This window comes from Pteropus vampyrus, unplaced genomic scaffold (assembly GCF_000151845.1).
Source record: "Pteropus vampyrus isolate Shadow unplaced genomic scaffold, Pvam_2.0 Scaffold81, whole genome shotgun sequence".
NCBI classification, from domain to species: domain Eukaryota; kingdom Metazoa; phylum Chordata; class Mammalia; order Chiroptera; family Pteropodidae; genus Pteropus; species Pteropus vampyrus.
This window is the reverse complement of record NW_011888862.1, coordinates 4,698,608-4,716,913: the sequence shown is the minus strand read 5'-3', so window position 1 is coordinate 4,716,913 and position 18,306 is coordinate 4,698,608. Positions and strand designations below refer to the sequence as shown.

The following is an 18,306-nucleotide window of genomic DNA, read 5'->3' as shown; positions in this document are numbered from 1 at the left end:
ATACCACCTCCTGCCTATCAGAGGCCACAGTTTGACAATGCGGGGGGCGGGCAGGTGCAAATAGACGCAAAAAGAGAAACTGAGAGGGTGCTAAAGACACATGTCGCTTACAGACTTGAACTTTATCATTCATACCATCTTTCCAGGAAGAGTATAACATACAAAGAAAGCGCACTAGGATCCCCAGTGATGCAGAGAAAGAGGACCCACATTCTGACTTCCCCCGCCCCTCTCTTCTACTTCACTGCTATTAACTGGCTGTGAACTAGCTCTTCTTTCCTGTACTGCTGCCCTTGACCCTGCCAGACGAGCTGGACGGAAGCCTAGATCCCAGGAAAAGGAGAGAGAAATCACACCTGAGGTGTGTCCAGTGAAAGCAGGAAGCAGAGCTACTTCCTCTTACTACCCTAAAAGGAACAACTGAGGGCTCCAGGCAGAACTCTTTACAATTAGCTATTAACAAGCCATGTGCCCAGACAAATATTGCAAAATGGGGTGTGACAAGGAGCCAACCTTTCAGCCTGCTGCCATGTGCTCTGTTGTCCACATCACTTTGCCAATGAACTCACTGACCTCAGGGAGTGGAGATGCTTGTCACCACGTGAAAAGGGACTGGTAGGAAGCCTGTGAACCCCATGGAGGCTCCTCGCCTGCGAGCCTAACTCCCCACCTGGGGTCTTTAGGCTACTGACACCTCAAGTATGTATGTCTTCCCTGCCAAAAGGGTCGAAAATTCTCAAACCAAGTTAAAATCACTTTTGTTCATCGTAGTTTTATGTGTGTTTGTATATATACATTTCTGCAGGGAGCAGGTATGTCAAAATGTTCCTCGATTCTGTTCTTCTTTCTGTTGACTTCTATTCCTGAATTAAACAATAATGAGCTACTATTTCATGCAAAGCACTGTCCTGGGTAAAGATGAAAAAGTCATATTTTCCCTTCCATTTCCAGAAGCTTGCAATCTACAAGGAAAAATTATTTAAACAAAGAACTTCTGTTTTTTTAATTATCTTTCTATGTTGTGGTAAAACATACAAATATTTATCATTTTTACCTTTTTGAAGTGTATAATTCAGTGGCATTCAGTACATTCATAATGCTGTGTACCCATCACCAGAATCTATACCCCAAGCTTTTTCATCATCCCCTACATAAATTCCACCCATTAAATAACTCCCCACCCCTCCTGACCCCCCAAACCCCAGCGCCTTCTATTCTACTTTCTGTCTCTATGCATTTGCTTATTCTACATACTTCGTGTAAATGGAATCACATTAATATTTTCCCTCTGAGTCTGGTTTATTTCACTTAGCATAATTAAACAAATACTTCTTAATCAAAGCCAGATGTAAAGACAGCCCAGACTTAATTCAATGAAAACGTAGGACAGAGGCTCTAAATTGCAGGAGGATGTGACATCTGAATCACGTGTCACAGGAGACAGACAATTTCAACAAGAGGGGCAAAGGCTGAGAGATGGACCGGGATAATGTCAGCAATGATGAGGACATTTAGGGGGACAGGAGTGCTTAGGAGCTAAGGCCAGAAAGGACAATTGAGATTGAAATAGGCAGAACTTTGGGTTAATTTGGTAATCAGACCCAGTTTCGGGGGAGGTGGACAAACATGTGGAAAAGGACTCCTTTCTTGCTTACGATCTAGATTTAAAAAGAAGACTCAGTCATTTCTGGGAACACAATGCCAAGTGCACCGTATACTCGACAGAAGGGACTTGCTGGTTTGTCCTCCAAAGAGAAGGTTGTGATAAGACAAGGCTAATATGCCTGACCGCCGAGGGAGTTGTAGACAAGTGGGCATGCCCGTGGCCCTCCAAAAGGTGCCATGTGAAGCCTGAAAGCACCTAGTTCCAGAGCCCTGAGGCAAGGCTGAGCTGGAGCTGGCTGGCTGGGACTGACTTCTGGGCCACAGCCATGCCCCGGGGACTGCTCTGTGCTCTGATAGTCATGCTATCTGCACAACACCAAGGCTGGAGGCTGATGACACCTGACCCAGAAGAACTGCCTCTTTCCCACTTCTAGACTGGCTCTCTAGGGCCAGGGGGACACAAGAGCTCCAGACGGCCTAACATCAACTCTGGGTCATCCTCCTCCGCAAAGCCCACCCAGTAGTGGTCTGGAAGTCTGAACCTCTCTATTTGTCTCCCAGGAATGCTGCTGATCTCACCGCAGGGGACACTGACTCTGAAGATCACCTTGTGTTTTTAGACAAAAAAAAAAAAAAAAATCCTGTTTTTTGTAATGGAGCCAAGTGCATTCGAACTTCTCATAATCCCAAGTCTGCTATGAATAACTGTTAAGGTGTTGGCCAAGCAGATGCCCAGGGGATGCAGTGGAAGGCGAGGCTGGACGGGGATTTAAGATTAATTCAGAGAATACTAATTTCCAAGAGGCTGGAAGGCTTTCGGATATTACTGATGTGTATAAGAGGAAGCACTGATGGTTTCTGATGACTCCATCAGCACAGCACAGGATGGATGAGCATGGGCAAAGGGTGGAGCTGGGGCGGTTAGTGACAAGGTGATTCCTTCAACTGTTCTACGGTCAATCCATCACTCTTATTTTTTCATTCACCGAGACATCAATTAGACATCTATTAAATGCCAGACACTGTTCTAGGTTCTTTGGGGGAACAAAACAAAGTCTCTACCCTTGTGGAACTTGTGTCCTGGTAGGGGGAGACAGACAATAAACAACAATTGAATACATAAGTCAGTCATAAGAGACAATTAACTTAAAATATGTTCAGTGAAAAGTAGAGCAGGATAAGATGAATTTGAAGTGCCCCTGGGAATGGGGTGTTGAATTTTTAAATAAATTGTTCGGGGGAGGACTTATTGAGAAGGTGAAATCTGAGCAAAGAATTGAGGGAGGTAAAGGAATTTGTTACATGGCTATCAGGAGGAAGGGTACTCCATGCGGAGGGAATTCCTTGTGCAAAGACCCTGAGGTGGCAGTGTGTCTGCCACATTCGAGGGATAGTAAGGAGGCCAATATGGCAGGAGTGGAGGGAACCGGGAATAGAGTAAGAGATGAGGTTGGGAGGTAATGGATGCCAGAGCAAGCAGATGTCTAGGCAATGGTCAAGATTCTTTCTCTAACTCAGGTTTCTCAACCTCAGCAGTGCTGACATTTTGGACCAGATAATAATTTGGTTTAGGGGCTGTCCTGTGCCTTGTAGGATGTTTAGCAGCATCCCTGGTCTCTACCCACTAGATGCCAGTGGCACTCTCCCTCTAACTGTGACGATCAAAACCATCTCCAAACATTACAGATGTCCCTTGGAGAAGGGAGATCGCCTCTGATTGGGACCCACTGCTCTAAGCAAAATGGGGACACAATGGAGTTTTGGGAGCAGAGGAGGGACATAATCTGATTTATATTTTTAAAAGGTCATTCAGGGTGACCTTTTGGAAATCAACTGGGATGGGAGGCAGGAAAGAAGCAGGGAGACACTTCGGGACGATCTGGGAGCTGGACCCAAGCATGTAGCAGGGGTGGTGGTGAGAAATGGTTGGGTGTTGGCTCTGTCTTGGAAATATAGCCCGTAAGATATGCAAGAAAGGAGCCAAGGATGACTGGAAGGTTCTTGGCCTGAGCGACTGGCAGGACGGAGTTGCCATGAACTGAGATGAGGACAACAAGTGTGTGGAACAGGTTTGGGGTGGGAAATCGGTAGCTCAGATTTGGGCATGTGATGTTTGAAATGAAATTCCAATAATCCAAGTGGAGAATATGAAGCACTGAACCAGACAGTGGCAGTAAAGACGGACAAGGAACTTTGTATTTAAGACATCGCCATTGGTGGTGGTGGTGGTGGCCGGGGGCGGGGGACATAGAATTTGCACTCAACTGTCAAAGAGAAAAGGTAAGAAGCTGAAGAAGGCCTCGTGATTTTACGGCTGGATGCTACGGCTGGATGCTGCTGCTGGTGGAATGAGGATGGACCCCCTGAACAGAGAAATACGACCAGCATGAGGAGAAGGTGGGAAGGGAAAGAAGGCACTGTTCATCTAATATACTGGATCTGAGGTCCAAGGGACAGCTGAGAGGAAAGGTCTGGAGAGAGGTGGTGATACAGCTCAGCTGGTGCTCAGGAAAGGTCCTGAGGCTAGAGAGAGAAGGAAAACCCCTCCCCCCAAGAGTAACAGGTGTATAGGGGGAGACTGACAAACTGGAGTGGAGGCCAAGAGATGGAGGAGGAACAGCCAAAGGCAATCAAGGAAGGAATGGAGCATGGAAGGTCAGGGGCAAGGAGGTTCCCAGGACAATCCAAATAACAGAAACTCTATTTAGCTAATGCTAGGCTACAATACCTATAACGATACATCAGGTTATTTATACTCAAGCCTAAAGCCCCTCTGTTATGTTACAAGTTTTACTAAGAGATGGCTATTTAAACTTACCCAGGATCTCATAAAACCCAAGCTTGGGAAACCACAAATAATGTTTAATTATCAAATATAATACATAAAGATGAACTACTACCATACATTACCAGATTTCACAGAAAATCTGTCCTTACTTAAGTTTGTCCTTAAAGATAGGGACAGTTAAGCTAAAAATAAAAGGTCAAAGCGAGAGGCAACAAGTGTTTGAGATTCAGGAAGCACTAAATCAGGCAGAAACCAAAATAGTGGTCTGATTAGGAGGCGAAGATGAGAGATTTTTATGAGAAAGGGAAGGGGAATAATTATATGAATAGAAAAAAATTTATATGGGTGTTCATAAGGTAAAGAATGAATTTCTACAGATGCAGATAAGCTAACAAAGTGATGCTAATTCTAAAGAACATCTTTCATTTTCAGTCAGGTAGTCATGTCTACTTTCCTATGAGCTTTGCAAACAGTTGTTTGGGATACAACCGACTTAAGGCCCAGTCCAAAGGTCATCTGCCCAATTTTAACATTCCAAAAGAGTAAGAGTTGCAAGACAGTTCCTTTGGGATGACAGCTCTGACTCCATTTTAAAGCGGTTCCATTTAGTTAATTTTTACAAAACCATGGGCTGGCTGTGGCCCAGAGGGCTAAGCCTTCTGTACTATATGCCTTTGCTATCACTATTTATGTACGTCCTTGGATTTTACTAACACATCTCTCATCTGCTGATTTGCAGACTTAGAAATGTGTGAAAAAGATTCTGAAAGCCTTGAAGAATCATTCATAAATCATATATTTATTAAATGACAAAGTTTGAACACTGCCTGATTAAGCAAAAGAGACATTTATACATGTGCAAGAGATAGCAAAAAAAAAAAAAAGGCCTTCTTAAGGTTTTGGTTTCCTTTGAAAATTTTTCTTTGTTTTTTTTCGGTTTGCTTTTTCTTTTTTTCGGCTTTTTCCATTTTTTTGATTTTAGGTTTTTTCCATGTCTTGACTGAGAAAATAGCTTCCTCCTGTCACCCACTTCTGAGAGTGTGTTCCTAATCTGGAGTTGCCAAAGGTTTCAAAATACATTTCTAGTAACTGCTTCATGTGCTGCAACTAACAGCAGCCCATGAGATGAAATGCATTATATTCCCTTCCATCAGATTTCCAAAATGTTCATGTTTATTCAATCACTCACAACTCACTCGCCCAGTCTTTACTGCGTTTCAACTGTGAGCCTGCACAGCCTTTCACCAGGCTCCAGGGAGGTGTGTATAGGCACAGAGAATGGTGCCCTTGCTGCTCTCCGCCTTCCAGTCAATTTCAGGTCTGGTACTAAAGTAAAGATTACCTGAGTAAAGGAGGAAGGCCCTAGATAGCGGAAAGGTTTTCCATTTCCAACATATCCCAGAACAGCGAGCATTCTGACAGATGTGCAGGGGCAGATCAGGGGTAGGGTCGGGGGCAGCATCCTTCACCAGAGAAGTCTGGCTCCCCCTTTCCATATTCCAGCCAAGTTTTTGATGGCAGAGTGAAGATGGCTAGATTATCAGTAAAGGCAGTAGGGGAAGCAGAAAACAATGTGGTTTGCAGTGGCTGGGAGAGAACAAGTTCTATCCAAATTAAGGTGTATATATTAACTTCTGGTACCTCTCAGAGCTTCCCAGTTAAAATACATGGGAGGGGAGGGCACTTATCTGAATAGTAACGAGTTGCCACCAGCCTCAAGGCAGTAGCAATTAACACTGAATGCCACAAAGACTCACTTTTGTACTTCAGAGGTTCTCCTCCAATGATGGAGCTGGACACAAAACAAAAAGGCTAGGAGGAATTTCTGAATAGAGAAGGCTGAGATTTGTCCCGGCGACACAGCTGACGCTGATCCCTTGCTTTCAGGATGGCTGCGACCCGTGCACAGACCCTGGGCATAGTCAGGGGAGGGAAGAAATGCAATATGGACCCTAGCCAGTCCCAACTTGCCGCACCTCGGCTTGTGAAACTGCAATCTCAGATTTGTAGCCCTTATTACTGTCTCCAGCTATTTCACGCCAGGTTGGACTTTTCTTGAGTTATTCATATCCACCAGCCCTAGCAACATTCGCTCCTAAGGAAACGCCCTCACGGCCCCTCACCCCCCCATTCCCTGAGACAGCTGTTTTCACGTCAAGTGCAAATAACCCTAAAGGAAGTGCAGCCATACGATTGGTGACTCCCATAGAAGAAGGCTGCGGGAGGCAGGGGTGGGACGTCGATGCCCTACCAGCCTCCTCAGTCCCTCCGGGCGTCCCGCGGGGACCCCGGCAATATTTGCAAACAGCTGTCCGAGCTCCGAGACCCGGCGGGCAGGGGTGTGTGAGGAGGGTCCCAGACTTTCCGAGGCGGCCAGCCCCCCGCTGTAGACCCCAGCTCTTACCTGAGCGCTTTCCCAAGAGCACGAGCCTTGCGGCTGGCTCCAGTGCCGGGATCGGGGCTTGTAAGCTGGACCATCATTGCCACGCCCCCTCGTCATGTCCCATCGCTCGGGCTACGCCCCTCCCCTCCAGGCCACGCCTCATAAGCATGGTCACGCCCCCTCCACGTTCTTACTGCCCAGGCCAGGCCACTGCAGACCGTGGTCTTCTCTGCCTTTCGGGCTGTCTGCCCCATCCCGCGAAGGCCACGCCCTTCTCATTGGGCCACGCCCACCAGCTCCTCCTCGCCCGCTCCTTGGTCACGCCCCTGTGCTCCCCTCCTGCTCCGTCCCTCCTGCCTCGCAGAACCCATTACCCTCCCGCGTCCGGGGCGGGACTGGGTCGCAGGAATTTGATGTCTCTTGGGCAACCTCCTCAACTTGTCTCTAGAGAAATCCTCCAGGGCCCGGGAACTGAACGCTGGCGTCATTTTGTCTGGTGAAATCCGACCGCCAGCTACAAAATGACTTTCCTCGTTTTTTTTTCCCATTTCCAAACATCAAGACGATATATTGAGAACCGGTGGCTCAGTAGAGAAACGCAGACACTGCACGGGGTCATGCAACCGTGTTCCCTTCCATTAGTGTTTATGTCCACTTTACTCAAGTTTCTTCAAGCCGATCTTCACGTTCTCTGAACTCGAATTGTGGACCGGTGTTCCTTCTAGTCCCTTAGCCAATCTCAAAGTTTAGGCGGATGAGTGGAGTAAACAACTGTATTTCCTGACTTCTCCAGATGAACTTTCCCAGGCCTTCTCCACTGAGCGCTTGCTGTCTAGGGCCTGTCGAGACAACACACTTAAGATTGAAACACTGGTTGCAGCCCCGCGTGCACTTAGAGATTACTCTGCTAGCCTTACTCTCTCCATTTATGACTCTAGGTCCACAGGAAAAATAGGAAGAGGTAATAAACAGCTTTTCTACTCCTGTACAGAAATCTATGACTCATCCTTTCAAATCATATTTATTGACTACATGCTCCCCTGACAAGATGAGCCTCAAGAAGCTTACAGTCTGAAATTGTCCCAACCTAGGTTTACATGTGGCAAGAAATGACAAGAACATTAGAGAAGATGTGGCAAGTGGTTAAATGGAAAACGATTTGGTAATCACAGGTCTTCTTGATTTGATTAGTAGGAATATTTTTGGGTAGCAAACATAGGAAACCACTTATATACACAGTAAATTCCCAGTATATCTTCATTGAAAATTTACTCTTTTCATATGCGTAGAAAGATACCATTTCCCCCTTCCTAGTAGTGAGATTTGCTACTTTTATATCTTTATATCCCAACAATAATATTTTTATGACAGCATAGTTATTTTTTCTTTTCTTCCCAACCTCCATTCCATTTCTGGCTAAGATAGTGGGAACTATCAAAAGGCTGTGCTAGAAGGAACACAGAGAAAAGAACAAGTTTCAATAGAACACCCTGACCCTGAGAACCTCGTCTCATTTATAAAATGTTTCAATTGTCAGTCATTTTTGCCTGAAAAATTAACTCACAGAAATTGATCCAAATACAGCCTATATAAATTACTGAGTTGATTTTTATAGTTAGTTCAACTTCATATTCTTTCACAAATGATTTGAGACAGCTTAGAAAAATAGACATTACTAGATAAAATAAATAGTTGAAGGAGCCAGGGAAAGGGGGACTTAATGGAAGGAGAATAATGCAGATGATGATAAGATTAGCATTTCAGTATGCAGGCCATCGGACCCGAAACAGTTGTTTAAGGTGGGCCACAGATTTTTTTTTTAATAACTTTTTAATTTTTCAATTACAGTTGACATACAATATTATATTAGTTTAGGGTGTACAACATAGTGATTAGAAAATTATATAACTTATGAAAGGATCACCCAGATAAGTCTAGTACCCATGCTATCCTTGCTCTCTCTATTTACAACTCTGGGTCTAGAAGGAAAAAAAATTGAAGCAGTTATAACCAGCTATTATCTTGTCTAGAAATTTCTGAATAGGCACCTCCGAGGGAAGGGTTCGCTCCATTAGCCATTCAGTCACTCATTCATTCAAATCACATTTCAAGTAGTATATTTCAGTTACAAATAAGACCAGCCTCAAGGAGCTTACAGCCTGAAGTTGCCCCAACTTGGGTTTTGATACAAGAAATGACTAGAAAGGAAGGAGTGTTAAGGGAGTTGATAGATGGAAAAAGGCTTGCTAATGATAAAGTTATTTGTGTATCAGGACCCACAAAATAGGAGCCACCCCAGTAGCCCGGCTCATGTCACAAATTTAAACCTGAGTCAGCCGCACTTAAGGGACACACCTGCCAAGGAAACCTAATGCACTCCAATCACGATCATCCCACTTGCTTTAGCTCGCTCACCTCACCTTGCTGGCCTCATAAGACAACCCCCAACCTCCTAGCCCATCCCGCCCCATTTCCTTGTTGCCTCTTCTAATATTCTATAAAACTCGCTCTTGCCCAAAATCCCTTGGGAAGAGCGTTCCTTTACTTGTGAGACACTGTACTCTCCCAGTCCACCCAATCCATGGATCATTTTCCCTTGAATAAAGGACATAGAGCTCATTACTAAAGAGTTTGTAGTTACTGTCATTTGACAGTAACCATAGGTCTTCTTGGTCTGATCAGTTGAAATATTTTTGGACAGAAAACATAGGAAACCACTTTTATACTTACTAAAGCACTATAAGTTCTCAATAAATCTTCACTGAATGTCTGCCGCTTTTAACTAGTGAGAAAAGCTACATTTTTTTTCTGCTCCACAATAGCAAGAATGACAACGTATAATTCTTCGTATGCCAGCAATAAAGACTTTAGGATCTCATATTAGTTTCCTTCTCTTCCCTTCCCACCCTCCATTCCATTTCTGTCTCAAAGACAGTGAGAACATCCAGAAATACCGTGCTTGAAGGAACACGGAGAAAATAACTTTTCAACGGAACGCTTTCATTAGGCTCACTCTGACCCTGAGAACTCTGCTTCATTTATGCAAAATGTTTTACATGTCATTCATTTCTTGCCTTAAAAAAATAACAGGAAATGAGACCAAATACAGAGTGTGTAAGTTACTGTGTTAATTTTTACATAATGAGCAATAGCTCCTTTCTTGCACAGATGATTTGATGCAACTTATGAAAATATAGACAATACTGGATAAAAAGACATGACTGAAGGAATCAAGGAAAAGGGAACTGAAAGGAAAGACAAGTAGGTAAGGCACTGGGTCCTAAACTTTTTCCTTCTGAGCACAAAGGAAAATGTCCTTGTTAAAGGAAGCCAGAGATTTGACTGTAAGCTTTGAATGCCCATCGAAAGAGAGAACGACAGTCATTTTAAGGTGTTCCAGTGTTCATGACATATAAAAGTTAGGATTTTTGTTTGGTTGATTTTGAGTACAGTTTTTTCTGATTTTCAGTACCAAGAGAAATCCCAAGTCCTTATAAAGATGATGTGAGCTAAGTGGGATATAAGTGTCACAAGGATTTACACAGCTCCCCTCACTGGAAACCATTGCTATGATCGCAAAGCACGGCACATTAAATTGATGCTATGAACTATCCAAACTCTCCTGTTCAACTGAGTAGAGCACACAAACCCTGGTCTGGCCTAATCCAGGGTAGCATTTAGATTGTTGTTACCCAGGACAGCAAGTAGGTTTCAAATTATATTTCAACTCTAATTCATTCATAGAAGCTGCCTGAATAACTGTGCTGGGAAGTTTTGTGGCTGAGTCCACACTCAGAAGGTTAAAGTGTTGTGACTGATTAACACTGCAGGATGGGAGAGTGGCTGCGAGCGACAATCTATCTGGCATCTCTGATTTGTAAGAATACAGGTATTGCATGCAGGTCTTTTACGGTCCTCCGAAAGTGACGTTTCTAATTATTGGGCTGTTGAGAATTACGATATGTAGTATAGAATACAATGTCACTGTCGCTGGCCCAAACTTCAGGGCAGAAACTTTGAGGTATGAATTCATATCTTTGCATACCAACCAGGAGAAGAGTAGTTTAATGTTCTGTTAATGAAAACGAGAGCATCTAACCGAAGCGGCCAGATTCCCCGCCACCCCCGCCTCTTTATAAAGGCTGGCAGAGGAAGTCGGTATGGGCAGGGCTAAACTCTTCTGGGTAAACTCCAACAGGCAGCCTAATAGGTGATTAAAGACTGAAAATCCTACTCCATGCATGGCTGCAAGAACTTCCGCCTAGAAAAACAAGCATTATGTGCCAAGACCATGAAAAACTTTCAATATAACATCCTAGAAGCAATGTAAATAATTAAGCATCTACGAGGAAATATCAGAAGACTCAGCAGAGTCTTGCTTTTACTATACGAAACTCATTATGATTTATTGGTCTTCATTCACAGGATGAGGCACACAGCCAGGCCCAGATGCCTCCCATTTAAGTAACTGGTCTTTAAATTCTAACTTTAGGACTATAATGTAGGCAAAATTACACTCACTCAGTTTGTCTAATTTTTGTTTCCAAGCAGTAGTGATTAATTTTCACTGAAGTAAAAAACTGCTAGCCTGTAAAAAATAAGTCACAGTTCATAATGGTTATGGCTGTTAATTAACCTACAAAATTTAATGAGCCTTGTGACTATCCTAGTTTCATAAGATTCTTCTCTTCTTAAAATAGAGCATATAATATCTGGATGAAGACGAAAATATCCCAAAGCCTTGTTTATGATAGATCCTGAAAGCGTTGTTTCTTTCTGTTTAGGAATGAGAAAAAAATGTAATGTACCTCAACACACTTCAATCTCAACACAATAATTTTAGGCTTCTTAGAAATCCAGTTTATGATTAGAATTAGTCAATTCAGTTATATTCAACAACCCAATATTCATGGACCATGAGAAATGCAACTCTTATTAAGAATTTTTTAAAATCTGATAATCAATTATTCGTATTTTCCAGCTAGATCTTTTGGAACCATGCGATACATCCAAAGCTATACGAAACTCCAATTGTCTATCAAAAATCTGTAATTTAACATTACTATTAAAAGCAACCTTTGAGTACTTATCAAGTGCAAGGACCAAGCATCAAGTACTAGTGTAAGATGGTGCACGGAATGCACAGTGATACTGGAAGTGTACATGCATTTTAGTTACAGAAGTTTTCAAACAGCCCCAAAGTAATAAACTGGAGGATGTTGTAGAAAGTGAGGGCCTGCAGGGCCCCAGTGGGGAACATGAGGAGGGGAGAAGTGGCTTTCTCCCCAACAGAATTTGTGGGAATCAACCCACTGGTTCCAAGAGGAAGGTGGTGCAAACATGTGGTCTTGTGAAGAATTTTCAATCTTGTTACTTTATACTACCAGGTAAATGTTTACTCAAGGAGGGGATATGTAAAGGGGATAAAATCTGAGTACAAATTTTATATTAAAAATTGAAGCAAGATCTTTTCTTCAAGCCTTAAACAGAAAAATAAAATGAAATTTTGGTTAGGCAGGTCAGATAAAGTAGATGAGGGAGGGTAAAATTAATCAGTTATGGTAATAACAATGTTAATTGAGATTTAATTAGAAATAAGGATCATAGGATTAGTCTACTTTTTCATTAGCCATTTTAATAAGATAAATGAGCTTATTATAACAGCAAATTCACAATACAGAGCAAATAATAAATTATAAGCTCATAGTATGTGATATAAAAATTACATATTGTATCCCATATTGTATGCCTTCAACTGGTCCTTTCTTCCTACTTATTAGTTATGTTAATAGAGATAACACCAAATAAGAAGAATGGGAGTTAATAAGGGAAACAAAGATTGATGAGATCTACGAATTGATAACTTATGCTGATGATGGCAATATGGGGTGAAATCTTCATAAATATAGAGCATTGAACAGCCACACAAATTTTCGTGTGGACATATGTTTTCATTTCTCCTGGGTGGATACTTAGGAGTGAAACTGCTGGTTCATATGGTAACTATGTTTAACATTTTGAGGAACTGCCACACTTTCTCAAAGCAGCTGCATCACTTTGCATTCCTCCCAGCAACGTATGAGGGCTCCATACATTTCTCTATATCCTTGTTAACTGTTTTTATCTGTCTTTTCTACTATAGTATGTCCCATTGGGCGGTACTGCTCCATATTGCTAACTGTGATTTTACACAACTGCCACTCCTCAGGGCTGACCAACACCACTCCCTTCCAGTTGGAAGCTCCTGGGATGTTTACCTGGAGAGGCAGCCAGGTAAGGCCGATCCAGGAAGGCCTTTGGTCGCCAGAGATAGCAAGGAGTGACACTGGATGCCCTAACTAAGCCAGCTTATCTGTGAGCCAGATATTTTGGGCCCGGAAAGGTGGAAAGGTGGAAAGTTCATGCCAAGGAAAACCACCAGAGAGGACTGGGTACTCCCCACCCTGAGCTGAGCTCTCCCGGACAAACGAGAGGGGTGGGGGAGGCCTCCACCTTGGAGACAGCAGAGAAACATTCTTTCAAGGTAGTTTGTAAAGGACAACAAACTTGTTTTCCACACAGATTTTCGTAAATAACTGACAGGAGATGGGCTGCTTCTATCAAAGTATTAACCCAAGTGATGAGGGTTAATCGTTAAGCCTTTCGGCTGGTGGCTGGCTTGTGTCTTTCATATTCTAATCCCGGTCACAGAATGGCTAAGGCTGCTTTAGGTGGAAGGCAGGGGTTTTTTTTGTTTGTTTTGTTGTGCTCTTTTTCCTTTCTCTGTTTGCCTTTAGTTTTCCACCCTGAAACTATGTCGTGGCCTTTTTTTTCTGGTGATTGCTATTTATGTGGAACTCCATGAATTAGGTAGTCAGTCACTCTGAAACTTAAAAACTAGATTCCGTTTTCTGTTGTCTGGTTGGTAAGTCTTTGACTTAAAGAACTCACTATTTTTCTAAATTTACAGATGTGTCAATACTTGAAAGTTGAGCCTCTGTTTTATGAGTTTGGATAAAAACTATTGAACCATCTATGATTGAGGTTAACCTTTCAGGAATATTTGGGGCGAAATATTTGTAGCTCTATTTTCTGGTCATTCCAGTACAACTAGGATACCTTAGTGTTTACCGAAACCATTCCCTTTGCAAGAAAATGCTTTTAAAAAGGAGCTTAGTATCAGATGAGGTTGAGAGATAAAGCAGTAAGTGAAACATATGCATGTTAATTAAAACTTTTTTTCTACTAACACTGTACTTTCTTTAGGCATGGGCCCTTCTGTATAGTTACTTGAAGCTTGAATAAATTATTCCAAAGATCGTCATTACTAATGGATTCAAATGGAAATTGTTAATAAAGTCATTTTGCTTAAGTGTTTAACCTATAGTATAGGCTAGATATCCAAACTAATGGATAAATATATGTAACTAGTATATGTTGCTTGATTTGTGAAGCCACATGTGAGATATAAAGATGTGTTCCATTCAATTTCACACATTCGTTGAGTACCTGTTATGTGTCAAGTATATGCACAGCAGGCAGCTAGGCTGCGATGAACATTCTTGTTTCCATATGCTTTCTTTTTCTGGGGTATTTACCCAGGAGTGAAATTGCAGGTCATAGAGTATACATACGTTTAGCTTTAGGAGCTCTTTCCTTATCCTCTCTCAAATTGTACATTTCCATTCCTTTCATGCATGGAGCCTATCTCTTCGAAATGTTTTGAATGCCCTAGTAGACATCTGCTACATGCACAAGCTTTCAATCCTTTAACATTTACCCAAGGTAAGTAGTACCATTGGCAGGATACTTAATCTAGAACTATGTCAATCCTGTTCTAATCTAAATAGTTTGAGGCTTTGGTTCTGTGAACAAAACTCAACTCCTACCCATCACCAGCCAGCTTACACTCTTGGAAGTAAGAGGAAGCAATGAAAGGACAGAAGATCAGGTCAAATTATCCCCAATATCTGAAAATCAACTCAATCTCACGCTCCAAGCAGAGCTGGCTGACATCTTCATTTCCATGTGCTGAATTGAGCTTACCATTCTCATCTTCACTTGAGCAGGCTTATCCCCACCTCAGCATTCTGTTAACAAGCCTTTCCTGTCTGAATAGTGTTTGCATTGATCCCTGATCAACAATGGTCTTTCTTGATTTTTAAGTTTGTAGCCATGAAATCTGTCCGTACTTCAGCTCTTTTAGCAGGTAAGGGGAGACTGAAGCTCAAACTCATTTCTCCTTATATTTATGAGTCACTCTGAGAAAAAAGTATCTTATTCGCTAAAATGAAGATCTAGATTTTATTTGTATTTGAGCAAGTCATTCTTTTTCTGTCTGAATTTATTACAGATAGTACAAGAGTCTATCTCAAGCCAGGTTTCCTTCATGCTTAGAGTTATTTCACTACAACGTAAATTAGTTTTTAAAATCCATTCTCTGAGTAAAATAGCCATTACTGACATGTGAGATATCTGCTCTGGTTTTCAGTCAATGAGGCTGCCTAGACCCAGTGGTGGCTTCAGATTTTGTCTACTGATGGGTGTTGTGTTGAAATCACATTTTGATGACTAGCTCCCCTATCTCTGAGATCTCACATTTATATGGAGTGGCTATGAAAGAAGTGCTGATGGAAATTATCATAGGCTGAAGTGTCCCAAATCATCCCGTGGGGCCACTACTGTCTATACGCTTACACCTTTACTTGTGTAAAGTGCACAAAAAAAAGCAGCGAGAAACAAGTGACACAGAGGACAGCTGTGCTAGGCGTGTGGTGCACAAAGTTTCCCAAACCCAAGCTGGAACATGGCTGACTATGATGAATGTCCTTAGGAAATGTTTTCCATCGTGTCTGCAGACCGGTGCAGAGATTGGTGGTAAACATGTGTTATGAGGGAAGAGAACTAACTTGATAATAATGCGGGGGGGGGGGGGGCTGCTTTAAGTTGAGTGATCAGGGGAAGACCTCTCTGAAGAAATGCCATTTAAATTGAGACTGAACTAACAAGAAGGATCCTGTAAGGGGAACAATGGTCCAGGCAGGAGGAGCTGGCTCTTGGCAGGACACCCTGGATGGAGGGATGTGCTGATCTTGCTGCCAGGCTGTACAGTGGGCTGAGTGAGGAGGCTGCCTAATGAGTCGGGATGTGTTTGAAATGCAACTCAGGTGCCGGGCCAGCTTCTCCATGCGCTGCCATAGAGGAGGCCGCATCTTTACACGAGCAGGCCCGCCCTATGGGAAAGGGCGCCACAAAATGCTAGATGAGCTGGAAGACAGCTTTGCAGGGAGGCGGCCATGTCGAGTGTGGCGGGCGGCGTAGCTTGGCAACGGGGTCAGGTTGTAAGTCTTCTGCCTCTCAGAGGTCTTCGGGTGCCAGAAGTGAATTCTGGAGGGTGGGAAATATCCATTTCTAGGATGGCTGCAGGGATCCAAGTCTTGACCAAGAACGGGGATGGGGCAGGTGAGGGGCGATGTGCAGGAGGAAGCCGGGCACTGAGAGCTAAAGAATGGAGCATGGCCCTCAGGACGGAGGAGGCTGATGTCCGAGGCACAAAAACGGTTTGGATCCAAGTTCTGGTCACACTGACCTGAACTTTTTATTTTTACTAGCCACAAGTGACAGGAAAGCTACACTAACGGCCCAAATGCCGTCAAGGAGTGGGGAAGCAAGAGCTGACAGGGCGCCCAAAGGCCATGGTGTGAGAAGCAGGAACCTCTTTCTTTACTGACCTACAAGGCCAGCCCGTTGAACTGCACTGCTGGGTTGGATCCATAGAATTAAGTTAAGAATTGAAAGCTTGCTAAGTGCCGGGCCCTGAAATTAATATGACAAATAAGGCCAAATCCAGCCTGTTTTCTGTTTTTATATAGCTCACAAGCAAAGGATGATTTTTACATTTTTAAATGGTTAGAAAATGAAAGGAAGAATATTCATGGACCAGAGGGGAGGGGGAAGAAGAGAAGAGAGAGGTAGACAGTGTAAGGGGGGTCAAATATGTGGTGACAGAAAGAAATATAACTATGGGAGGTGAACACACAGCGTAAATATATATATGCCTTACTGTTAAAAAAAAAAAAAAAGAATCTTCACGGTACCTGAAAACTACCTGAAACTCACATTTTAATGTCCACACATAAAGTTTCATTGGAACACTGCCATGGTCATTTGTGCATGTATTGTCTATGGCTGTTTTCCTGCTACAATGGGAAACTTGAAATATTTAGTTCGCCTACAGAAAAGATTGCTGTCCCCCACAGAAGACCATGGCCTCTGATCCCAAAGTAAGTCAGTCTAGCAAGAGAATATCTCTTGAAAATAATTCAATGACAAATTGTAATGTGTACTTGAAATTTTAAAAAATGTAATATTATATATTTTTTAGTCCTTAGAATGAATCTACCTTAATCTTTCATATGAATATCAACTTTACAATCAGATCAAATTTATGTGAACTACTTTGAAGCATACAGGGAAAAACCATGAGTGTTGTAAATTATTACTCTGCATGGATTTCTCATTGTGCGATTCTATAGTTGTAGATGTAAAAATCAGGAAGGGCTCTATAATTTGCAGGACCCAGTGCAAAGTGAAAATGCATGGCCCCTTGTTCAAAAATGATTTAGAATTTCAAGACGGCAAAATAGCAGAGCATTAAAATAGGGGTAGGACCCTGTAAAGGGCAGGGGCCTGTGTGCCTACACAGCTCCCATGCCCAAGAAGCTGGCCCTGGCAAGAATTATAGGAAGACAGAATAAATGTGATGGAAACAAGGCAATTCCTTTGAAGTATTATTTACAAATTTTGATGGGAAACATTTTTCTTGTTATTTGCTTAAGTAGAAAGGAGGATGGATCAAAATTTTTAGTTGATAGAAGGTTCTAGTTAAATGAGGTCAGGTTACTTGAGATTTTGACTGAAGATGGCAACCAGATGTTTTTGAGTTTTTACAATAAGATTTAGGCCAGATTTATTAAAAGTTTCACAGGGTTTTTAAAAATTGAAATATATTTCATAACATTGCATAAGTTTAAGGTGTAGAACATGTTGATACATTAATATATTGTAATATGATTGCCACTGTAACATTAGCTGTCACCTCCATCATGTCACATAATTATCATTTCTTTTTTGTGGGGGGAATATTTAAGACCTAGTCTGATAGCAAGTTTGATGTTTCCAGTACAGTATTATTGCCCATAATCACTACACTGTGCATTAGATCTTAGGAGTTATTTATCTATTAGTTGCAAGTCACAGGGATATCACAATGTTGAAAGCAGTTTCTAAGGAAGCTAATTGCCCAAGTTTACACAAATTTTTTTTTAGAATAATTTATCATTTTTAGCAAGAGAGGCAGAAATCTAATTCAGGCATAGTATTCTTTGAGTTAAACGGTGTACGGCATGGAATGGATTTCTTCCTCTGCCTAGTTATTCAAGGATAGATCCTGTGATCTAAAAAGGAACAACGTGCTGTTGTATCCATGGTAAGAGGAACTAACGGTCTTGTGCTTGTAAGACAGCGGCCCCGCTCCTATTTAGTCCTTTTA

General features: G+C 42.3%; 1 protein-coding gene across 1 annotated transcript in view; it reads right to left on the bottom strand.

The window, feature by feature from the left end:
• The window catches only part of CA5B (carbonic anhydrase 5B), a 30,721-nt gene extending 23,807 nt beyond the window's left edge, over positions 1-6,914 (bottom strand). The window contains exons 1-3 of the mRNA XM_011363044.2: positions 6,798-6,914; positions 6,151-6,305; positions 5,594-5,735 (exon numbers count right to left, since the gene is read on the bottom strand). The gene's annotated coding sequence lies outside the window, so the exon portion shown is untranslated. The remainder of the gene's footprint in view (positions 1-5,593; positions 5,736-6,150; positions 6,306-6,797) is intronic.
• Positions 6,915-18,306: the final 11,392 nt, after the last annotated feature.